Source organism: Anastrepha obliqua, chromosome 3 (genome assembly GCF_027943255.1).
Source record: "Anastrepha obliqua isolate idAnaObli1 chromosome 3, idAnaObli1_1.0, whole genome shotgun sequence".
NCBI lineage: Eukaryota > Metazoa > Arthropoda > Insecta > Diptera > Tephritidae > Anastrepha > Anastrepha obliqua.
Window position 1 is genome coordinate 24,370,415 of NC_072894.1, and position 26,595 is coordinate 24,397,009.

A 26,595-nucleotide genomic window follows, 5' to 3' on the forward strand; every position below is an offset into this window, starting at 1 on the left:
AAAAATGCATGAAATTTTTATTTAAATCGATAGTACAGTCCATATAATTTAATGTTTGAAGATTATTTCATGCAAATGTTGACCGCGACTGCGCTTCAAATGGTCGATCCGCTTAGTCCAATTTTGGCATATTCTTTCCAATGTTTCGGCCGGTATCTCACATATTAATGCTTTAATGTTGTCTTCCAATGCGTTAATTGAAACAGGCTTGTCTGAATAGACATGAGCTTTAACATAGCACAAAAAATAATCTAAAGGCATTATATCGCACGGGTGGCCAATTAACAGGTCCCAAAAGTGAAATAAAATTTTCATCGAACTCGCCTCTCAACAAGTCCATTGTTATGCGTGCTGTGTGGCATGTGGCACCGTCTTGCTGAAAACACATGTCATGCAAGTCAGTTGGATATCATTTCACGGTAGCGCTCACCATTCACAGTTACGTTACGATTCGCAGCATCTTTGAAGAAGTACGGTCCAATGATACCTCCAGCCCATAAACCGCACCAAACTGTGATCTTTTCTGGATACGTTGGTAGCTCTTGCAATTCTTCTGGCTGATCTTCACTTCAAAATCGACAATTCTGCTTATTTACGTACCCATTGATCCAAAAATGAGCTTCGTCGCTGAACACAATTTTTCGACTTTAAACTTTCTTAACAGAACACGCATTTTTATAATAAAATTCAATGTTTTGCAAGCGTTGTTCGTTTATAAGACGATTCATGGTTAAATTACAGACCGAACTAAAGATGTTTGACAGTGAAACAAAACACGAAACGTGCGTCAGCTGTTTAAACCAACTGTTTAAAAAGAGAATGGCTAAAAAATCACCCTTTACTTTTCGCGTAAATTTAGATTTTTTTAAGCAATCTGAAAATCTGAAAAATATTTTCTGAGGCCGCCATATTGTAAATGTTGAAAAAATCCTTCGATCAAGCTCGAAATTATCTATTAATAAAAATAATTTCTCTTGTCCGTTTGATTTTAGATGAATCTCCAAGGACTTGTGATGATCACTGCAAGGGTCTTCTGGAGAAACGGGCTCCACACACACAGCGATAACTATTACAATTATTAAATAATTTTTTTTTGAAATTTTGTGTTAGTGGTTATTTTTGTAAAATAAGGCAAATGACTACCAAAAAAAAATATTAAAAATCATCATTTTTTCAGGTATCTGACTACCTTTAACCCCGTAAAGGTTCTACTGCTCATTTTTTTCACCAAAGCATTGAAAACTTGATCTGCTGTGTATTCTTGCTCTTCTATAATATTTTTAATTTTTTCTGGAAACGTCTTAGCGCCGCCATGATCAGCCGACGCAGATTCTCCTTGTATTGTTATGATATGAACTGCAAAACGCTTTTTGAATTTTTCGAACCAAAATTCAAACTTGCCACAAAACCTGGGTTGACAGAGAATTTTCTTTGTCCTTTAAGATGGTGGATAATGGAATTTTTTTTACAGCACTCATCAATCAAAATGCTGAGGGCTTTTTCAATTTTCTTAATTATTGATGTCAATGATCCTGCAGCAAATGCACTTTTTATTTTTTTTTTTTTTCATTTTTCTTGACAGTGTGGTCTGTTGCTTCATTCAAATTAAGGCTTTTTCCAATGCCAGATGCTTTGTCTCCTTTAAAAAGACGATCCAATATTTGTATCTTTACTTCTGTATCAACACTGTATCTTTAAAACGGCAAGCCTCGCCGCGGATGTAGAAGTACAGTACTTTACAAAGCTTTTGCAATTTTCTTCGTGCTAAAGCGAAACTGTTATAAAATGCCGTGTTGAAGGAGGGCTACCTGTACATTCAATTTTCCATTACTTTTTCAAATAAATAACTTATAGTTCTGGAAAGCATAATTAGAACGATCCTATCAAACGAAATGGAATGAAAAAGTTTTTTTTTTAAATGGAAATACTTTATTTGCAATCTATCTTAGAATACAGATATTCAGCAAAAGAGATCTTATTACCTAATGACAGCATAGTATTTACACTGGTGCAAAACTACATAGAAAACTATAGAATTTTTTCTTTTTACAATTCTTATGCATATTTTATGTTATTAGATTTAATTTTTACTCGAAAATTGTATATCTTACTTCATGTATAACTTATATTAGAATTTTAAAATTTAATGGAGCATTTTAACAATTTCATATTTAGCTCTTTTTTTTTGTTTTTTTTTTTTGTGTTTTTATTATTATTATTAAATTGACAAATTTAAAGGAATGGCAAATTTAAGACATGATTGCGCTTTAATCGTCTAATGTCATTGGTTGTGTCCAACAAGCAAATAGCATTTGTCTTTACATGATTTGACAATCTTTCAATGTATCTTTTAGAATATACTGAGATTTCTCTCTTAACAAATGGAATACCTAGATCCATGTGTATGGCTTCGTTTGTGATAAACCAAGGTGCATTAACAAGTGTTCGCAAGGTCTTTGACTGGTAGCGTTGCAAAATCTCCACATTGGACTTACTAGCAGTTCCCCAAAGCTATATACCGTAGGTCCATATAGGCTTCAATATAGCTTTATACAATCTAACCTTGTTTTCTAGACTAAGTTGAGATTTGCCACCAAGTAGCCAGTACATTCTTTTGGTTTTATTTTTAAGCTGTTGATGCTTAGCTTTAATATGATTTTTCCATGTGAGGCGTCGATCAAGATGCATTCCCAAGTACTTGACTATGTCGCTAGTAGGAATTTGATGACCATTTAAATACACTGGAGGACATTGTTCTCTTCTTAGTGTAAGTGGAACATGAATAGACTTTTCATGATTAATATTAATTTTCCATTTATTGAGCCAAGTTTCCAAAGTGTGTAAGTGATTTTGTAGCAGGGAGGAGGCCTCTGCAGGGGACTCACTAGATGCGATGAAGGCTGTATCATCAGCTAAAGTCGCCACTTTTACCTTTTCTGTTGTCGGGATGTCGTAAGTAAATATCGTGTACAAGACTGGGCCTAAAACGCTACCCTGAGGCACACCTGCGTTGATACTATATATTTCAGATGACGCATCTTGGTGCTTTACATAAAAGTGTCTGTCGCTTAGATAAGATTTAAGCACTAAGTAAAAATATGCTGGTAAAAGTTTTTTAATTTTAAAGAGTAGTCCCATATGCCAAACTCTGTCGAATGCTTGTTGTACGTCAAGAAAGGTTGCAGAACAGTATTCCTTTCTTTCAATCGCATCTGTAATAACATTCACAATTTTGTGGCATCGTTCTGGTGTGCCATGCTCAACTCTAAACCCAAACTGATGTTCAGGAATGATATTTTGATCCTCAATTACAGGTAACATTCTTTTCAAAAATATTCTTTCGAATATCTTCGAGAATGTTACGAGCAAACTAATGGGGCGGTAGGACTTGACGTTATTTTCAGGTTTGTTTGGTTTTGGGACCATTACTACGACAGCACACTTCCACTGTGGGGTAATGATTTACATTCAAGATACCATTATATATTTGTGTGAATAACTTTATAGCATTTTGTGGTAAAGCCTTCACAACTCTACTACCAATACAGTGATATCCAGGACTTTTACAGTTATTCAGTCGGGAAACTTCTTCAGTAACTTCGTCATCTGATATTTGTGTGATCTGGAGGTCCAATTGGCACGGAGATTCGATGAAGTTTAGAGTATCTGTATTATTATTATTCCTATTCGAAGTATTAGGCTGAAAAGTCAGATAGAGGTGTTTGGCAAAAGCCTCTGCTTTTGTTTTATCACTCCTACACCATAATCCATCAAGATTTTTAATGGCAACATTCCTTTTCATCGGTCGTTTTAGGTACTTAGTAGCTCTCCAAAGTTTGTGCTCATCATATTTTGTGGGTTCCAATTGTTTCAAAAATGAATTAGTTCTTTTGTTGCTTTATTTAGAGCCCTTTTATTGTTCGGATATCTATTTTCCTGCCAGATTTTTCTTAGCCTTCTCTTGGTATTTATGAGCATTATTACATCAGCAGGGACGTGTATTTGATCGTTGGGAGGTGATTGGTTTTGTTAATGATTCAACTGCTGCATCTATATCGGTGCCTGTATATATCGGCACATTTAAGTTAATATGATTTTCTATCCAGTTTTGAAAGGATTTGAGGTCAGTTTTTGTGTTTAGGACCTTATACTTTTTGGACGTATGGTGGACATTATCATCAAAAGTTACTATTAAAGGTGAGTGGTCGGAGCTAAGATCATTACTATGCTCTATGCTTAATTTGTGACTAGGGATACCAAAATATACTGCAAAATCAAAAAAAAAAAAAATGAAAAAGTAAAACTTAAACTAAAGCTGGCTCCAAGCAGCAAATGGAGGAGCAGTGAGAGCTTTTTCATGGCAGAAATCATTTTGCGGATTCACGCACGGAGATTCGAACCTTCAAACTCCCGAACGGTAGTCACGCTACAGCGGCCGTCGAAAACAAATCAACAAACACAAATTACAAAACCAAAACAAATAAACTCTTCTAAAATCACTTTCCACCCTTAATAAAAGTCAAAGCCACCTTGTATATTATTTGAGTAAAATTATGGACCCATGATTGTATCTTTAACTCTTTCTTGTCATGCTAAGTATCATATGGTGAAAATTGGCATCCTATATTCGCATCCAAAATTTTCCGCGGGAGCTGAAACCCCAAAATTTCCCCCTTGGTTGCGCTCATAACACCAGTAGATATTCTTTGAAACAATTATTTACATCATTCAAGCGCAGCAAGCAAATAGTTGATATTTCTGTAAACAACGTGCCACAATCGGGCAAACAGAAAAATAATTACGCTTACTAAGTGCTCACGACACTTACTATCCACCACCCCATCATCGCGATTGCCACCAATCGTGCCATTGGGGACAGTCAACCAACCGGGAATGGCTAAGTTTATTTATTTGTTTGTTTGTTTTGTTTTTGCATTGTAGATTAATTTATTTTGTTTCAGTTTCCTGTGAAGATTTGCAATATCCGCTAATAATGAGTGCACAAAACCGACAACCGATGTACTACACCCGCCCAGAGCATTGTCCCCTGCCCAGGCCTGCCTTCCGAGTCCCTTGAGTGCATAGAATGTGTTGTGTCGTCGAAATCGCCGTCGGTCATCTGATTAATTTTACTCCGCCATTCAGCATTCATATCGCGCCATATCTATTATTACATATTTGTATTATTGCTCGAACAAAGAAAATTTGCTGGGTGCACAATTTTGTGGAGTGCAGAAAGCGACGAGCTGCGGAGATAAGTATTTATAGAGCAGACACTGCTTTGTGTGTTGGCAGAGTTGCGTAAATACCGCGTGACCGCTCTGTGGTCACCATGCAACACCCACCACTCGCCATTCGTCACTGCCAGGATATGAAGGATAATTGAAATTTTAATAAATGTCAAACTATTAATAACTGCGTGGCAGCGGCAAGAAAGTCAACAGCTTTGAACGAAAGTCTGACAGATACATATATGGTCATACATATTTATGTATGTATATGTGAGTAATATTTGCTGCATTTAATTAGTGCGGAATAAGCATCGCACAGCGTTCGCATTCAAACGCTGAAGCATTGAAACATTGAAGTATTGAGGCATTGAGTTATCGAAGCACTGTGGCTGCAAAATGTCCAACATGTTGTGATACAAGCGGAACGACAACAAAGAGATTTGATGCTGGATAATGCCGAAGCCACAACAGTACGACTCACAAAAAATAGCAGTGACGACAACAACAACAACAATCGATTTCATTTTGCATTATTGAATGAGATGAGCAAACGCACAGAGAGTGCGGAAGATGAATTGATAAGCTCGTTGTTGGCTAATGTTTTCGATTTCCGGTCAACAGCTTAGGTTTTTGTGATGGAGAGAAGAGAGAAAAAGTTCTGAAAAGATCTTGCGCCTAAAATTAATTTCGCATTAAGGTGGCTTACACGTAGCAAAAATTTCGCATAGTAAAGAATAAAAATTATCTTCATTGTTCTCGAGGCTTATGCATAATTGCCAATAGCTTGTAAATTAGTTTTCTTTTAATTTTTAGTTAACGAAAGCGCATAATTGCACCTATGGTCTGTGACCAGGAACACAAATAAATAAATATAAATAAATAAAAGCACGGGTTTGAACCAAGCTTTCCGCCGAATTCGTGTGTTCTCTTTGAGAATATAATTTTTATTCAAATAATTTACTTAGAAATATTCGTGGATAGAAGTAAGATTTCAGACTAAGAAAAAATTGGGAAGCTGTTCGCTCAAAGAAAGAGAGACAAAGGTTTCACAGGCACACAGGCACGTTTTTTGCGGAAATATTATCTCCTGTAATAACTTCTGTAAAGGAGCAAAAATCCTTCCGGCAATAAAAGGAAAAGGGGATTACAATAAAGCTTGCAAAATAGGAGATCTCACAGGAGATACCGCCCGTAGTTCTCAACCAGCTGAAAATCCACCGGGAAACATCTTTAAACTCCTGCTAAGCCGATATGCGTAGTGGATTCCCTAGCGACGTCAAATAAATACCCTTAAAATTATCACCGAGCAATAATATATTTCACCATAAATACATTCAGGACCTTCGGACTAATATGGCGTCAATATTGGAGTGGTTTTAAAAATTAATCTCAGAAAGAAAATGGAATCAAACCGAACGATTTTTTTTCATAATTTTCAACGTGGATTAACAAGACCAGAATGCATAAATGAAGTAAAGTCATTATACGGTAAGCAAGCACCATCCTGTAAAATCGGAGAAAAAAGTTTTCTCTTCGTCGCCGACGAATTCTGTGAAGGTCATCCAAAATCAGTTGTTGCGCTAGAAAATATCGATGCTGTGGCACTCGAAGTGGAACCAATAAAAAGGGCCATAAATTTAGTTTAGAAAAGTACTTTTATTCAATTCAAAGTAAAAACGGTGTGAAAATAATACAAAATTAGGAATCAATTTACTTTTGCTCGATATGACCACCTTTTACCTTGTCTATGGCAATGAGACGGACCACAAACGAATCGCAAGCTGCCTGACTGTGACTTGCCGGCATTTTGGCACATTCTCAAAAATGGCCTTAAGAGAATAATCCAACGGACTCGCGCCTGGTGAATTTGAAAGCTTTGTGTGGACGTTATGAAGTTCACAACGTTGTTTTTTAGCCATCCTTGGTTCACTCGAGCTTTGTGAAATGGTGCCGAGTCCTATTGAAACGTCCATGGTATGCCATCGAAATGTTTGTCTGCCCACGGATTCAAAGCAACCGCCAAAATACTTTCCCGATAATATTTTGCATTTGCCTTGACGCCAGGTTCGATGAAAACGATTGGAGAGCGCCCATCTGCGGTTGCATGGGCTCAAACCATTACCTGTGACAGGTACTGCCTCTTGGTGGCCAATTGATGGCTCAAATTCTCGTAAAAACGGTCGGTCAAATAAACCCTATCGCTTTGGGGTTTACGAATTGTTCGATTTGAAAAATTTTCTCGTCAGAAAACACAATGTTGGGAAATTGACCGCTTTCTGCCAAGCGAAGCAACTCCTTCGCTCTCTCTCTCAACTGACTAGTTGCTGCTTTGGATGTTGTAAGGCTTGACTTTGAGATAATTTTTCAGTATGCGGCAGATGATATGGTAAGATATTTCGCCATTTGATTGGGAATTCGTCGGGGATTTCGCACAAGTCGCGTCTTCACTTTTTGAACCATTTGACGTGACGCTGCAGTCTTTTGATGACCACCTCCATGACGTTTCGCGATGCTACTAGAATCATTGTAACGAGTAATGGTGCTATAAACAAAAACTTTATTTACTTTAAGGTGCTCGAGCTCAAGAACAATCGCTGGTTGTGAGGTTGTGGTTTCCAGCCAAATATAATGCAATCACACGAGTACGTGTGTAGTCTGGTATGTGTAGCACGTGATTTTTCCATTCCGTTCTTCGTCTTGGGCTCACCTAACAATATCTTGCATGTCGCGTATCACTCTAATCACTTCGTTTCGCATAAGAGCTCTGCGAGTATGTCCTTTGATTGATCGCAGGATTATCTGGACATGTTAATTCAGGAACGTCGGCTATATAGGGTTAAGAAAGTCCACTAGTCAGAAGATCTAGCTTGGTATCTCTTCTATTCAACACAAGTTCTTGTTAAAATAATCAAACCGGTGTTGGAACTATTGGATTTCAAATCTGAAGAAGCAATTAACTGCTCACTGACACTAAGTGGTACTTAAACCGATGAGGTGATGGCATAGGGGCTTAAAGATGAATCCAACAATGTTTAAAATATTTAATGGTTTAAGCGTATCTCAAGATCTGCTGAATGGCCGGAGTGTAAAATGAACTACTGAATGATATAAACAACAGGTACATGAAACCAATGGAGTTCGGTTAGTCAAATCCACTTAGACTAGAAAAAATAATCCAACATAAGGAAAACAAGGTTTCAGTAATCGAAATCTAACTGGTGACCAAGTAGTAAGTAGAAAGAATAAATTTTAAGCGAGTCGAAATGTATCTGTTGAGCTATTTGAGTGATAACCAAATCAAATTATATTTCTGCATCTGTATCTGAGTTTGTAAAATTAGAACTTTGAAAGTCTGCTATCCGGCCGTCGATACCGAGCGAGTTTTTGCCTGACCACTATTCGCTTGACTGGGACCGAAATGGCAGATAAATTTGCCAGGAAAGTGAAATCCTCTGCAATTGCTGGCCATAACCATTTCATCGCCTAGGAAAGCGTAGTTTTTTCTCTCTTATTCAGGAAGTAGAGGAAAGACAAAGAAATGCATACTGTGGTAATCTACCAGGATTATCGCAATCAGAATTTATGAGAGGTAGCTTTAAATAAAGTTGACTTAGAGATTGTATGGAATTAAATAAGAATAATTTAAGAATAATCGCATGAATTGTAACTGAGCATCGCAGGTTGAATTATTATTTTACTAACCAGGGAATATACTCCAGTGGAGCATGCGGGAGGAAGATGAAACTGCCAAACATGTGTTGGCATCGTGCCCAACACTGATGCGTAAGCGGCACAAGCACCTGGGTAAACATATTTTACCAGAGGAAGAAATAAAACTCAATAAAATAGAATAAATACTAAAATATATTGAGGCAGTCGGGCCCAGAGAAATACTCTGAATCCATGAAGGGGGCACAATAGTTATTTCAGGTCGCAGTGCTAAAAGCCTTGAGGCATGAAACAATAGAGAATATTTTTTAATGACAGCGGCCGCCCTTACACAGAAGATGATAAAACTCCGTGTGTATTTCTGCAGAAAAAACAGTATGCCTTACGGAAGTGCTCTGGAATTAAAGGTCCCTTTATTTGTAAAATAATGATGTCGCATTTATTCCGCCTTGTGCCAGAAGTGTAAAATTTTCGTTTTCTTTTCTCAGCACTTTATTTTCTCAAACTGTTGTATTCGCACCAGTCGAATATGTGACATTTTCTAGCCTCTACAAAAAATTATGGCGATTTTTCATAAGCTGATTTTCGGTTATCTGTGTAACCAAATTCGTCCAAGTAGTTATGCGAAAACTTTAATTTTTACAAAAATGGAAGTGAGTCGTTCTATTTCATTCTATTCAATAAATACAGATTATTTTATATTAAATATCTAATTTGTGGAAGTGTTTCTTGTTCTATTATCATACAAAATACAAGAACGTTTTCAATTCGTATAATGAGAGGCTTTTTTTCGAGAAGCATGAAAAAAGACATATGTGCCAATTTCATCGTATTACGTAGAATGTGGAAACCCACTATCTATAAACTTGATTGAAGCTTATTAGAAACGATTTGAAGGTTGTAAGAGTCTTCCAAAAGAAAATCACTACACGACTCCCAGCGAATGTGATTTACTGACGTCACCGGTGTTATGACAGCGGTTTTTTACAACAGAGGCTGGCCATGTACGAAAAACTCAACCTAGTCAATGTTTCTATTACTTAAATGTCGTCTGAACCTTAGATGACGAGACGCGAAACTCTTTTTCTCAGCTAACACCATATACATACAAAAATACAACAAAAATAAACAGAATCAATATAAAATAAATACTTAAATGAAAGGCAAAAAATAATGAAGGCAAAGTCTATTATTCCAATAATATCAGATTGAATATCAGATAAAAAGTGAGTTCCACAACAAATTTGTAAAACAACAAAAAATTAATAAATTTCATTTTGTATAGCTTAACCCTCCGTTGGCACCCACGCCTGGCCAGACTGGTTTGACTTGATGTATTTTTTTTACTGCTTCCAAAAAATATTACAACTCTCTAAGGAGAGTTAAGTTATACTGTAAGGCCGTTGCTCTTCAGGATAATTCATGAATTCATTTTTTAAATACTTACTATATCAAAATATTTTCAACTTCGGACGTGAATTTAACATTTTTCTATTATAGCAAAGGATTGAGCTTCCATGTAGCTTCCTAAAATTTTATTTCCTATCGATTTATGGATATAACCTTTTAGAAAGACACTCGAGCAGCACGAAAAAAGGCCAAGTCAGGATGCTCATGCAATGGCTTTAAATAAGGTGTACAACTAAGGGTTAATTTTTTTTTTTTTTTTTTTTTATAATATTACAAATTATAGATATCAAATATTATATCTTCTTCTCCTGACTTGAGAAGTTGAAAATTTATTGCCCCCCGACACATCTTCGAGCCCACATATTATTTACTTTCGGCATTTTGTAGCTGAAAAAACTGTATTGCGATATAATTTATTAGCTTTAAACATGAACCTTGTATTAATTTTAATATTTACTCTGTTCATTTTCATTTTTCTTTCTTATTTGAATATGAATTCCTGAAAAAATTCTTATTTTGCGGTGTTAATCAGTTATTTTTGGCGCCTTATTTCTGGCAGTCCGTCATTTCCTCTATTAGCTGTTCATCAATACATGAAATGTCAGTGCTGCCAAGTACTCAATCGAGTTCTTAGGCTGATCTGAACAAAGACTGATTGGATGAGCGTACCAGCCGAAGTTACTCTTACAATTTTCAATATTGAATCACTCGGTTTTTTGAGATGTTCTGTATTTTGATACTTCGGTCGCCGCAAAGCACATTGAACCGTTGGTAGCCTTATAGTAGAGCAAATCCAAAAGTAGCTAAGAAAATTCCTTTTGCCCCTAGAATGCCAAAATCTATAAATAAAGATTGACAGTTTAGAGTCATTTAAATCAAATTTTACTATTTAGAGACCAAATCTGTGGGACCGAATCAAATCAAAGTGCCTTGTGTCACCGAATTATATTAAACCTTTTTATTGCATATATTCTATAAAATAAACGAGGTCGATCGAAAATTCCTTCAGTGTAGAACAACTGTCAGTGCTGCTAGTTTATCTTTGCGCAGCCTGTCACAACTCCCAACTCTTCTTCTTTGGTCAATTTTTGTTTGGGCTGTTAATTAATTTACAAACGTTCCGAATGACAAGCTCCAATATCACTACGCTTTGTTGCTGGTTTGGTTTGATTTTGAGTGTGATTGTTCGCTTCAACGCTAAGCCATACGCGCGGCCAATTTCGCCAAACATTGGCAACAGTTTGTGTTGCGCCCAAGAGGATTTACGCGCCATTCTTCAGCGCCACAAACTCATTTTGTCATCGCCGTTTGTGTGCTGCGTGTGTATGTTGCTGTTGTTGCTATAGCTACATAAATATATTTCGAACTGTACATGGTTGAGGTGTTGTAGGGCAATATAACAACGTGACGGCGAACGATTTGGCGCTACACTTGCCAATTTGGCGCAGAAAAAGCGATTTTAATGCGATTATGCGAATGTCCAACCAGGCTAGGAGAGGCTATAGTCGCTCGACTATAGGCGACGGACTGCAATTGATGGGAAGTGAATTTTCTGTATCTGTATGTGTGTATGTTTGTATGCTTTTGCGCCTAAAAACACAGACAAAAGTCAATTAGAAAGATTTATGCACTCAAGAACATGAACATCTCTTCGAACTGAGAGTTGGCTCAATTCGCTTTGATTGTTTTTTTGATTTTTGTTTGGTGCGTTGCAAGTGAATGTCGTTGTTTTATTTCGAGCTTTGTTCGTGCAAAACTCACATATCTATACAAATTTATGACTGTTGTATACAAATGTGCGGCACTAATAAAGCCATTTTAACCCTTCTATTGCTGGAAACACATTTTTCGTTTCACCCATTCGCTACGCCACGCAACGTCAACTGCTTGCAACAACATTACATACGTATATTGTACCAATATAGTTGTTGGTAATTTAAAAACATTTCATTTAACACTTTACACTTTACACTTACCCGTTTTTAAACCGCCACATACACACATAAATATACGCGTACTTTCTTCAGTGTGAATGTGCCGCTGGCAGAGTGTGAAAGTAAAAGGGTTTGCTGCTGTCGGCCCAAGTTAGAATTGACTTGCTTTTAACACTTTTACTAAACGCAAAGAAATCCTCCCCCTCGCTGCTGTCATTTGACTTGCTAGCATTTGCGTGCTACATGTTGCAACAATGAAACAACGAAAATTTCGAATGAGCGCACACACACAGGTGTTACTTGCATACGTACGTGGAGTGTAATGCATGGCCCTGTGCAAGTAAAATGTGGCGGTGCCTCAATCCTTTCTTTTCGTCGCTTGCCACACGTGACAGCAACAAGGTAGCACACGCGTTGAACGCATTTTTAAGTAAAAGTCGGTTGTCTGCTGCGCGGTTCAGAGGCATTGTTGCAAGTACACACAATCGACACTTTGTGAACTTACATACATATGTATGTATACAAATAAGTTGCATGTGCGTGTGTGTGTGTGATTTTGTGAGTTTGCATGTTAATATTACAAAAGCATATCTACTGCATGTATTTTTCGTGTAACATTTGCGACAAATTGTCATGTACAACACGTTAACACTTTGCTCTTTTGCTTGCTCCACAAATCTGTTGCCAGATCGCTGTGTGTGTGGTGAGCTTCTTGAGAGTGTGTTTGTGAGCACAGGATTTTCTTTAAATTTGTCAATTCATTTGTTATGTCACACAATCGAAATTGGTCTCAATCTGCGTGCGGAGCTAAACAAAAAAGGAAAATATGTGACTTGGCAAGAACTACTAATTTTTAGCGGCAAATTTTTTGGTACTCGCATTTTATTTGCCAGGAAAACCTACCCTACAAGAAGTGGATGATGGAACCTAAAACATTCTTTGCTAATACACATGCAAATGCTTTTATTATTTTCACCTTGGATATAATCTGGTGCAAAAGAAACCCCAGAATTGGAAATTGATAAATGCAACTCGCAACTGTATTTGGCGGACGCCGTATCCCAATGGGTTAGTGTGCGCCGCAGTGATTCAATAGAACCACCCAGGTCCGAAACCACGGGCGTGAAGCGCTAAATGCTAGAAAAAGTTTTTTTCAAATAGCTTTCAGACCTCAACAAACAATGGCAATCCTCGTAGTTTTTTTCTGGCTTGGAAAAAGCCCCTCATAAAAAACTATTTGCGTTTCAGCGGCGATAAAGAATTGTAGGTCCCTCCCTTTGTGGAAGAACATTGTTTTGCGCTTCACACAGAGCTAAGAGTAGGTCATGACAAAAAACAAAACACGATTCACCGTTAGCTTGTAAAAAAATATTTTGGTTAAAGTACACAATAATTGGTATATTATTTATAAGCGACTACATCGAATTCCCATCAACTTGTTTCAAGTAAGTACACGCATAATAAAACACATACAAAAATTTGAGTTAAAAATATATGACATACTCGGCACAGCGGCATCCCAGTTGGAAATCGCCACGCGACGTCATGAAAATCGTCTATGACCGCCTGCTGAATTTTCCAAAGGGAGATCAGTGACTTTTTGAGACTACTACGGCGTTCATGAGAGAGGCCTAGCGCAGGTAAAGCACGATGGAGAGAATAATGAGATGGCACCTATCGTGGTTCCGTTACTTTGCTCTGAGCGAATTTTACAACGAGTTACGTGATTTTAGCTCCAGTATGGCCAGATTACCATTTTCGTAACTTGATTTAGCATTTTTTTTTTGTTATTTAGTCTCGGAGTTTTGGTTCTTTCTTCATGACATTTTTCTAGCCTGTTCTAATTAAAAGTAATGTTTATAATTTTGTAAAATATACATTTTTTAAAAATTACTTCAATAATTCACTCAGTTTTATTTAGCATTACCTTTTTTTAACATCTGGTAGCATTGCCCGCGATTGCAGCTGCTGTTGGTGTTCTTCTGCTTTCAGCAGTCAAATCTCTCTCTCGCTATTGCAGTGTTGCCTAGCTTTGGATATAAAAACGCACTAAAATGCCCATTTAAAGAAAATAAAACACCAAATTTTTATTGTGTTACTTAAAGATCTTTGAGTGCGTGACAAATTGTCTTTAGAATGTCCGTTTTTTTTAATAAATGTGTAATGCTTATGTACAATTTCATTTATGAGTTTTTTTTTTTGTGAAGCGAGACTCTTTTTTTAAGGGAACGACTTTTTTGCTACATTTGAGGTTATGTAACTAGATCAGGTACTCTTTTTGTAAAAATGTCAGTATGGTTTCTTTAGTATTTTTTGGTATTTTGTGGCTTATTTTCACAATGAATACAACTCTTAATGTCCTATGTCTCACTAAGGATTGATGACCGGAAGAAACGATTACACCTCTATGGTTTTAATTCGCATTCAGAAAGTTCAAACGGTTTTTAAAATGTGCAAGAAGGTTTTCAATCTTAAGAAAAGTTGAGAGAAGAAGATTTAATATTCTTGGATAACCTTAAATGGAGCCAAAAATCAAATTTGCACTTTGAAATTATCAAATTTTATAAGAGTAAAAAAATTTTCATTAGCACTAAAATCTTCTCAGAGTGACCTTTTTTAGCCTTTTTTTGTTTAATAATATAGTTTGTTTTTTAACTTAAAGTTTCAGTAGCTTTAAATTAAAAAAAAAAAAGAAACAAATACGAAACTTAAAAATTTTTGCATTTTGGGTATAAAAAAACATTAAATTTATTGTGAAGAGCAAATGGTTGGCAACACTGCACAACTCGGCAAACGTGACGTCACGCACTTTTGATGGGCGCAATCTTCTTTCTATCATTCTTGCATGTAAAGAACATTTTTATTCTCTCTCTCTCTCTCTCTCTCTCTATTATAAACTGTTTTTCTCTATTACTTATCATACATGACACCCCATGCCATTTAGACTATAATGTAATATACTATGAGTTATCTTTCACCCACTCTATTTAACCTTTAACCAAAAAAAAAACAAACAAATTAAGTTTTGTAAAAGAAATTTTTTGTACAATACTCAAGAATTACATCAGCTGGAAAATAAATAAAATCGCACACTACAACATCGAAATTTAAGTTAATCTTCATTGCTTTCGCTTGTTTTTTTTATGGGTCTTTTGTGTGGTGTCTATTTTTTTATTTGATTGGTGTGATAACAACTTAAGCGATTTTTGCCGGTTTTTTTCTTCGGCGCCATTCGTGCATACCAAGTGAAGCCAAGATTACGTCTACCTGATCTTTCCAACGCAAGGGAGATATGCCCTTCTCTCTGCTACCGCCAGCTGTTAGCGGATCAAATATTTTCAGAGCTGGAGCGTTTCCATCGATTCGGACATCATGATCTAGCCAGCAAAGCCGCTCGATCTTTATTCGATGCACTATGTGTACGTCGCCGCCAATGTGCAAAGGGCAAAAAATCTTCCACGAAATTTTCTCTCAAACACTCCATTAAATGTTGTCATAGTGCAAGCTTCTATATCCCATAATTTGACATGCTTGATGTGAGTCTTATAAAGTTGGTTCAGAGGACTTTACTACTCTATTCCCTACTTAGTCCAAAGTAGCACTTCTAGGCAAGAAATAATCTCAATTGCATTTCAAGGCTGTCGTTATTATCGCTGTTGATGCTGGTTCTTAAATAAACGAACTCTCTAACACCCTCGAAATCATAACAGTCAACAGTGACGTGGGTACCGATACGCGTGTGCACCGATTGCTTGTATGAGGACTGGAAATACTTCGTTTTGTCCACTCTGACCACCAGACCTATTCGCTTTGCCTCTTTATCCAGTTTGGAGTAGGCAGAACTAACAGCGCGACTATTAAGGCCGAAGATGTCAATATCATCGGTATACGCCAACAATTGTACGCTCTTATAAAATATTGTGCCTCAGCGATTAAGTTCTGCGGCTCACACGATCCTCTCCAACATCAGGTTAAATAAGTCACACGACAGCGAGTCACCCTGTCTGAAACCTCGTTTGGTATCACACGGCTTGGAGAGGTCCTTCCCAATTCTGATGGCGTTGCTGGTGTTGAGCCACGTCATCTTGCATAGCCGTATTAGTTTTGTGGGGATACCAAATTCAGACATCGCGGCATACAGGTAACTCCTTTCCGTACTGTCGAATGCAGCTTTGAAGTCGACGAAAAGATGGTGTGTGTCGATTCTCCTTTCATGGGTCTTTTTCAAGATTTGGCGTATTGTGAATAGTTGGTCGATGGTAGACTTTCCAGGTCTGAAGCCACACTGATAAGGTCCAATCAGTTGGTTGATGGTGGGCTTCAGCCTTTCACACAATACGCTCGCTAGAACCTTATAGGCGATATTTAGAAGACTAATCCCGCGGTAATTGGCACAGATTGCAGGATCACCCTTCTTATGGATTGGGCAGAGCACACTTAAATTCCAATCGGCAGGCATGCTTTCATCCGACCATATTCTGCATAGGAGCTGATGCATGCACCTTACCAGCTCCTCGCCGCCATGTTTGAATAGCTGAATCGGCAGTTCGTCGGCGCCCGCGACTTTGTCGTTCTGTAGCCGCGTTATTGCTATTCTCACCTCGACATGGTCGGGTAGCAGAACGACGGTTCCGTCGTCAACGATTGCGATATCGGGATTTTCACATTCTCTGTGACATGCGCAGCTGCCACTATTTAACAGGTTCGAGAAGTGTTCCCTTCACAATTTAAGATTGCTCTGGATGTCACCTGGATGACTTAAAACCGTCTGGTAAGCCGCCGAACTTTCTGGTAGAATTCAGGTGTAATTCCTATTGACCAGCATCTCAAGTTCCTCGCACTCACGTATTTCGGCCTCTAGTTTTTTTATGATAATACCTACATCTCGTCAACTTTCTTAACTCTCGGTAGCGGTGCCCCATGGATCGCGTTGCATCCAATCGGAGCGTTACTCTTTCTGCGGATTGCCGATTCTCTATAAGTGAACTAATGCTCAACACACGAAGAGAGTTTAAAATTTATTTTTAAAGCCAAATAATTTGTACTTAGCACCAAGCCTTTTGTTTTTAGTAAATAATATCAATAACTTCTTTCATGGCATTAGCATCGATGGTACCTATACGTTCCAATTGGGATCTACATGCATATAAATGTCTGGGTTTTCTACACATTTAATATTTGTCAACCCCATCAGTTCAACGCTTCCACCAATTTCGCTTCAAGTGAATTCCAGCTGATATTCCATTTGCGTTGATTTCGTAATCGTTATGCTTTTGCATTCACGCAAAGAAAACTTTCGCAAACTGTGTGGAGTAGCTACGCAGGCGGCGTGGTGAGACTTTTGCTGAGTGTTGAGGGCATAGGTCGCTGAAAAGCTTGTAAAACCTTAAACAATTGTTTTTGTTTTCTCACCGCTGCTACCGCCTCTGTTCGGCGTCATTGTTGGCAACGCTTCGTGTACCGAAAATACATTCTGCCATCGGCTTATTGTTGCGTGGTCGCGTTTGGGAGTGTACGATACAAATATGTATGGCATGTAGGTGGAACGGAAACGGAAGTTTATGTAAGAAGGTTGCAAATATCAATGTATGCAGCGATGCACACACACGCACACAATAATACCTACTACCGCGACGAAAATTTTAAGTTTTATAACAAAACGTAGTTACCACAATGCATTTGGAAATCGTTGCGTCAGCAGTACTTTATAGACTACTTGATACATTTTCTTGGTGTTGTTGTGAAGTGTGATGTAGGTATAGTATGTACATATACTTATGAATGCATTTGTGTTTTTTAAGAGCTTTAAAACGTAAAATGATAATACAACATAGAAATATCTTTGGAATGAACTTTTTTTTATTATAATCTGGTAGATAATTTCAAGGCATTTATTTTTCGAATACGATATCCTGCATATGTCCGCCGCGGCTACGAGTTAATTGATTCATTCGATTAGTCCAATTGTTGACTAATTTTTCGAATAAATCTGATTAATTAATCTAAATGAACCCAATCAGCTCAAATGCGACGCAAACGAAGGTCATTTGGCCTCAATTCTTGTACGAGCTGTATTTTATAGGCACGTAAGCTAAGATCCTTACGTAAAATTGTCCGCTTAGTCGAAGGATAATGACCAACGAGTTAAGAGTGACGAAGAATCGACATTCCGGCGACTTCTTCAACATTCTTTTTTTAATGAAAATTTTTCAAAGTAAATTCCCACAATTTGAAAGCGGTCTTCTGGCGTTAAATGATTTATGATGACTTGCCAAACCTTAATAATAATAATAATTGGAACTTACAAAATCTTCGGTCATTTGGCCGAGCTCCTCCTCCCATTTGTGGCGTGTGTCTTGATGTTTTTCTACAAATGGAGAGACCTGCAGTTTTAAACCCACTCCGAACGGAGCCTTTTTATTATAGAAATACACTCGGAGGTTTGTCATTGCCTGCTGTGGCGTGATCGATTTTAGAAACTTTTTCTATCAATTTGGTGTTTCACGCACCGAGATTCAAACGTACGCACCTCCGAATAGTACTCACGCACCAACCCATTCGGCTAGAACGGCCACCAAACTGAACAGTAATGTCAACACAGTTTGGCAATCTCAGCTGGCAAACCATAGTTATCGATATCGATATTTCTCATGCAGCTAAAAAAACACCCGATAAATAGTTCGTTTGTGCATTGATATTTCTTACTCTGATACTTTTTTGCGCTGTTGGCAGTTTGAATTAAAAATTTGCTTGCCGTAGAGGTATTTGGCGCAGTAAAACAACGTGAATACTACCCTCTTTCCCCCGCTCTGCGACCATCACTCCGACGCTAACATTTTCATTTACAAATGTTGCATAGCAGAAAATGTGTATTGCAATTTGGTTGCCACCTCCACCCGTTGGCTTCCATTGTTGCTTTTCTTGTTTGTAAGCTTGTGCATATTCATGGATATGTTTTGTAGTTGTAGGACCAATTGCCAATGTTCTTAAGTAGCATATAGTTGTAGTTGTTTTCGTTGTTGTCGATATACAAAATGCTTTTAATAATAACGTTGCCAATGTTGGCTGTCAGTAAGGCTGTCAGTTTGTTTTATTGTTATTCGCTGCCGCATTTGTCGTCGCTACAATAGCTATTACTCGTACAAATACACGTTACCATTGTTGTTTTTGTTTCAAAAACTACACTAGGAATCAGTTGAGTTCCGCTGCGAAGTTTCCTACATAAGAAGAAAAGCTGCTTTAAATTTGCCCCTGCTGTGACCAGCTTTTGGGGCTTCTGTTTCATTTGCTCGTGGAGATGAAGAGGTGGGGGGCCCCATACATGCGTAATACTCGTAAAAGGTATATATTTCGAAGCCTTTCGCTGGGTATTCACTGCTGTTTATATATGTACAATTACTTGCATTGGATATGCCTGAATGTGTGCGTATTCCATTATTCATGGGAGTTTGCTTGTTGCCATTAATTAAATGGCAATGTTGTAACACAATTCAAATCGCTGTTTTATGACACCCGGCCGAGCTCCGACCGCCGAACGGCCAATATCAATAATGCGAACAATTTCTGAAACACCGTTCCAAGGACCTTAAAGTTGTGTGTGTTACTAGCGTACGAACTATCGTTTGTATGTATGCGTCAAACGCACGCACAACGAGTCTTTAAAATATAGAAAGTTTTCGCCTATCATACGCGGACCCACTTGGGGTATAACAATTTTTTGACATAATGGTATAAAGATATGCTCCGAATGATAAGATGAGTCGATTTAGCAATGCGCGTCCGTCGATCCATCCATCTGTGTACACGATAACCGGAACTAAACTTAGCATATTTCAATGAAACTTGGTACGAGGTAGTTTGGCAAAAAAATGAGCAAAATCAGTCAATCCACCTGCCATATAACGGTGATTGCGAAAAAATAAAAAAAAACGTGATTTCTCTAATGTAAAATTACTCACATTTGGGAAAAATGATTAACTCAGAAATGAAACGAGGATAAAAAATTCTGAAAAATGGGGGATGTATTGGCCCGGAACCCGTTCTGTCACTACCTTCTGCAACCATCAAAGCCACAGTTAGCAAATGGGTTACTCTAACCCACAAGGGAGCTTGGAAGGCCGAGAGAGGCTGTAGATGGACAAAACTGATGTTAGTCCTGTCCTGTCCTTAAGCAGAAGGGGTAGAAAGGGTAGGCATCTCCAACAGTACAATCTGGCCAGCATATGGAGAGGAGGATGATACGGCTGAAGACTTTCTGTGCGTCTGCCCGGTCTTCGCTCGAATCACGCTTGAGGTCGTTGGCACTGATGTATTAAGAAGCGACCACTTTGACTTCTTGGCACCTCAAGTTCTACTCAGATTTCTTCGGAGGTCTCGTAGATTTAAAGAAAATTGAAAAGGGAACCCGAGTCATCAGTGTAGGGAGTTCCCAACCGAAATTTTACCTGTTGTTTTCATTGGGAAATAATTTTAAAGTGACAGGTCCACAACCCAGTGCACAACCAAATACTCTAAGCTGTTTCGCCTCCTCACATTAGCTCGCTCCCAAACGGGTATTCGAAAGCTACCCAGAGGATATTTGGTGAAGCCCGAAAATTGTGAGCTGCTTGAACTCGTCCTGGTCAACCCCAGGTGAATGGCGATCCGCATTTATTATATTAAAAAACTAAACTTCCGACCATCCATCTGATGTTGCAAGTTGAAACTCTCATTGTCTATGAGTTTTTTGGTTTCAAGAGTTAACAACTATTCGACGCCGGTGGCGGCAAACATAACATGGACACAAGTTCTTTCAAACTAGTGCTGGTGATCCATCATTTACAAATCCTTAACCGGCCTAAACACCACCTGGAAACAGCTATTAGCTCTTGTCCAGCCGGTTTTCGCAGTGGCTCCTCCTGGTCCGACCAAATAAACACCCTTAGAATTGTCATTGAGCAATGCGGTGAATTTAAGTCTAAGTCTATTTTCATAATAACTTTTAGTAATTTTAATGCACTGTTCTATGGTGTAAAATTGTAGATCAGGGGTAAACTACTTTATCCATAACAACGTCTCATGCTGTGAAGAAAACATTCAGCTTTGCATCAAAAAGTGGTAAACTTGCACCTATTTTTTTGTTTTTCAGTAACAAAACGTAGTTTATCTTTATGGTCAGCCTCCTCAGCTGGTTGCAATAGAATTTTATATGTATCGCTTTGGAATCGGGCCCACTGAGTGCGCTCTGTCGTGCCATAAGCAATCACTTTCTTGTTTAAGAATATTCAAAAATTGGAAAATCAGTTACCAAATCGTTACTAGAGCAATTAAATACATTAAACTCTCTACTTAAACAATATTTGGAAAAAAATGCCTAGCTAAATAACGGAGTACTCTTTCCATTAATTGTTAAAAAAAAACGAGTAGTTAGTATCTGATAATAAAAAAACCGAAATTTTCTAAAATTCTCGGTGGATTATTTGGCGCCAAAAAAACGCAATTGGCATGCACAACTAGAGTAAACGGTCGGTTCGTGAAATATTAAATCGCCACGGCAGACAACTAATTAATCCAGAAGCATTCATGCGAATAGGAGAGTGGAAGTCAAAAAGTATTTTTTAGTTCATTATTTCCGCAGCATTTTCTCCCACTCATAAATTGTAAAATTAAATATGCCAAAAAAACTTTATCCAGCGTTTTAATATCCTAAAGCTAATTTATACGGTGGATTAAAACAAAAGTTTTTATATTAAAAACTAAAAACCGTTGCAATATTACATCAAAATTGAGAAATATTTAAATGAATTTTAAAATATGCAAATTATGGTTTGTGCGCAAAAAAATAATAATATCCGTGCGGCATATTTACATATGTACGTATGTGCATATATGGTAGAGAACCGCAAATACAAACCAAAACATAGTTCGAAATATTATTAGACGGTAACGCCCAGAGGAAGAATATTGCAACGTCTCATTTATCTAATCCGCGCACAGCTTTTGCTTTTAGGGGTTGATAAAAATGCTAACCTGTGCAGTTTGAAATCAATTGGAATGTGAGGAGCGGCCCAGCGCACGGCCGCAATGCCATAGCCAACTTAGAGTCGCAAACATTACATTATCGGGCAATATGCTGGCTATAAACGTTGCATGCAACATGGTCGTACGCCATGTAAAGCAAACATTCTAACGACAGTGCACGCTACAACAACGTTTATGTATCAGACAACCAGGCAACATTTGCAACACAATCGAATCGATATTTGTGGCATTTCAGTAGCAAAAGAGGAAATGAGCCAAGAATATTGTAAATAATGGCACCGGCTATGGCGTGCAGAGGGGGGTAAATGCTAAAAAACGTTTTCATAAAAAAGTAAAAAATCCAAAAAAAACATCGGTGCAGCGCAACAAGGCACAAAAAGTACATACATGCGCTTGGACATACGAGTATGAGGAAGAGGTGAGAAACGCAGGTAACAGGTACACCCACAGGTGTGCTATAAAGGGCATGCAAGGTAAGTGGGTATATCGTCACTGCCACCAGCAACAACCAATGGCAAGCAACGCCAATCGATGGTTATTTGATGAGGCGCTCAGTTCCCCAACGTATACTCCAAATCACAGCTAACCAACCCTCCAGACTCCAGCTACCGCAACAGCAGCGAGAACATCGGAAACTGCTGACGTGATGAAAATTTCAACGGAAATTGCGGATAAAAAAGGGAACAAAGTAAAGGCATCGAAGCAGTAAAGCAATATATAGAGACAAACAACGATAAAACAGAAAGCATAAAACTACAACAACATCAGTGTACTAGGCTGCTGAGGAAGCAAAAAACAAGCAAACATTGAACGTGGAAAAAATAAAAGCAGGATAAAAACAGGCAACCAGCCAGGAAAACAGATGAGATTTTCCCCCGATTGAGATATTAAATGTACATCAATGTACGCTTGTTTATTAAGGGGTTTACTAGTACAAGCATACATACCCATGGCCATCAGTACTGTGGGTGAAAATGCATTTGCGCTTTTAAGTTCAGCAGGTACGAGTATTAAGGGTATTACTCGACTTGTATTAGACGTTTGCTTATGGGTTTAGACGAGGGTTTGATGAGCTATTTCAATCTTTATAGGAAGGGTAAACCAAAACATGGAAGACAGTAGTTAAAGCTACTCTGTTAAAAAATTATAATAGAGCTAAATATGTGTGTGTAGTTGAGATATTAGAGTCATCTACTTAATTTACTCAGTTACATAAATAAAAATACAAATTAGGACCTAACCAAAACGTAGTGCTTACGATATCGCTCCAACATACAACAGAACTTCTTACGCAAATTGTAGGCGTTGGGCTTAAGTGCTGCACGATTTCAATTTTGAATGGGTGAAATCTGAGATCCTTCCTCAATAATTGATGCGCACAAGTGCAGACTATCGTGCAAACTTGTAGCGACGAGTTCGAGTCCGGTTGAGGGCTGATACCACCGAACTTATGCCGGAACATTCGCATCCATGAGCGCATCAAATCTTCACTTGGAGCATCACGCAAACGTCGATTATTACAACTGGAACAAAATCTACAATGAGAAGTGGCATACGAATCACAGGCCTTGAAATACGAGTACGTTCTAGGGTCAGCAGTTAGGAAGAAACTTTAAATTTAAAACCTAATTCTGGCAGCGTAATTCTGTCACCAATCGCGTGTTTTCGAAAAGTTTGTAGACGGAAAATAAGTTGTGCAAAATAAACTGCCTATCTGTTGTGGAAAAACCACAGCCACAGAAAAATCGTCCTCGTAATATAATATTATTTTAAAATATCGTATGAAAATATATTAAATATTCTAATTAACAGGATAAAGCATATATGTCTCACAATTTTTTGTGGTAATAATTTTCGCTCTTAAAAATTAGATTTAAAAAGTTTCAACTTGATCTCTTAAGAACCTAGAACGGACACTCATAGGTCAAAGTTTGTATGATGTTTGATTGTATGTATGTTTCGTTTAATTCTACATAAAAGGATTTATGGTGATATTTTTCGTCAAACCCCCATTTTATGAGATTTGAGTCAAGAAGGCCATATACCATTTTTTTTTAATTTTTAGGTTTAGGTCCATACTGTGTCACAACTCGTTGTTGTTCTAGTGTTCATTTATACATACGAGGGGGGTTCAATAAGTACTCGTGTTAGAAATGAAGACCCTATTTTTTCAATTTTTTTTTACTGTTCAACATTGTCCCCTTTTAGAAAGACAACCTTCTCCCAACGCTCTGGCCATTTTTTAACCCCTCCAAAAAATAAGTTTTTTCGAACTCCCTGTCTCGGCGATGACTTGCCCGTTTGAACTAAATTCTTTTCCCGCGAGCCATTTTTTCATGTTAAGGAACAAGAAAAGGTCGTACGGAGCCAGATCGGGTGATTACGGGGGGTGCGGTAGCAATTCAAAACGCAATTCATGCAGGCTAGCGGCGACAACTCCGGATAAATGCGGGTGCGTTATCGTGAAGCAACACCTTCTTTTTCGCCAAATCCGGCCATGTCTCCTTCAATCTTTTGTGAAAGCGGTCCTATTACTCGCCGTAGTATTTTCCAGTGATCGTTCTTCCTTTTTCTAAAAAATCCATGAGGATGATGCCGTTCGCATTCCAAAAAATCGTCGCCATGACCTTCCCGGCCCATGGGACTATCTTCGCCTTTTTTGGAGCAGATTCACCGAGAGAAATCAATTGTTTTGATTGTTGCTTAGTTTCTGGTGTGTAACGATGAATCCAGGTTTTATCAACAGTGGCAATTCGAAGCAAAAATGCTTTCGGATCTCGTTTAAATTACTCCAAACACTGCTTCGAAGTTAACTGCCGCGTCCGCTTGTTGTTGCTTGTGAGCAATCGCGGCACCCATCGGGCTGACAATTTTTTCATCGCCAACTTGTCATGTAAAATGTTAATTGACGTTCTAGTCGACAAACCTATGGCATCTGTTACTTCGCGCACTTTCGTTAGTCGATCAGCGAGAATTATGTCGTGGACTTTTTGAATGATTTCCTCGGTAACCACGTCTGCCGGGCGTGCTGGTCGCTCCTCATCAAAAACGGATGTTGGCCCACGTTTAAATTCGCTGAATCAATATCTGATTGTGGTCATAGATGGCGAAGCGTCCCCATAGACAGCATCCAACTTTGGTTTTATCTCCTCGCATTTTTTCCCATCCAAACAAAATGCAAAGTACCGAGCGATACTGCTCTTTTTCCATCTTAGCGAAAATCACGAAACACATCTTACTCGAATAGCTGCCAAATATTATTATTATTATTATTATTATTAAATTTGTATAATAACAAGTTATACAAATATAAACTAACCTATCAATCAGTCTGATATTTGTTTTGCAGTCGCTTGATAAATGGCAGCACACGATGCTAACACCAACTTCCCTCAGCAATGCCCTCTGTCATCAAACACGGATACTTATTGAGCCGCCCTCGTATGCACAGCAACACAAGTAAAACTCAATATACAAAATAGAGTTATCATACAAGATGGCGCAAAATTATTCATCCAATTTTAATTTTCAACAACTTTTTTACTGAATAAAATTATAAATATTCCTATATGGTGATTATTTTTCCACCACCTTGTAATACATAGTATGAATATATAAGTATATGGTAGGTAGTTAGGTAGGTAGAAGAGGCAGTCCATCCTTAAACAAACTCATTTTGAACGTTGCCGATCCACAGTAGCTTTTATCTGCTACTCCTCATAAAATCATTTTGTTTTAAGTACAAACCCATTGATCTGGCTGACAAGAACGATGCGCCAAAGTATATAAACCTAGTGGCATACCACACAGGACAGTGACAGAGAAGATGCCTTCTGACACACTCTTTCTTCTCTTCATTCTTGCAGCTTCTGCCCTGAACTCAAAGCAACTAGCATACGTTTTTTCTTAATCGATTTAGTGGCGCTGTTGAGCGTCTGACGCCCCTTTTTGGCGCATTTCTTTTTGTAGTATTACATGTCAGACTATCAACTCATCTCATGTTGGCTGAAGTAACAATGCAACTTGTACTAACGTACGTTTCACAACTATAGGACATAGCTTACCCTCATAGATTTCGGCGTGAAATAATTATGGGTCGTACTTGTAAAAAACAAATAAAAATATGAAAACGTAGCAAACGCTTCTAAGCTTGCATCTATAATACTTTTATTATCTGACCGACCCGTTTGCGAATGTAATATTGCTTTAAATTAAGAGTATAATGTTTTGGCCCTATATTATTCGTTTCATGACTATAGGACATATAACAAAATAACAAAAGAAAAACGGTTTAAAATTATTTGTTTATTAAATTGTGTTTCCATTCGTTT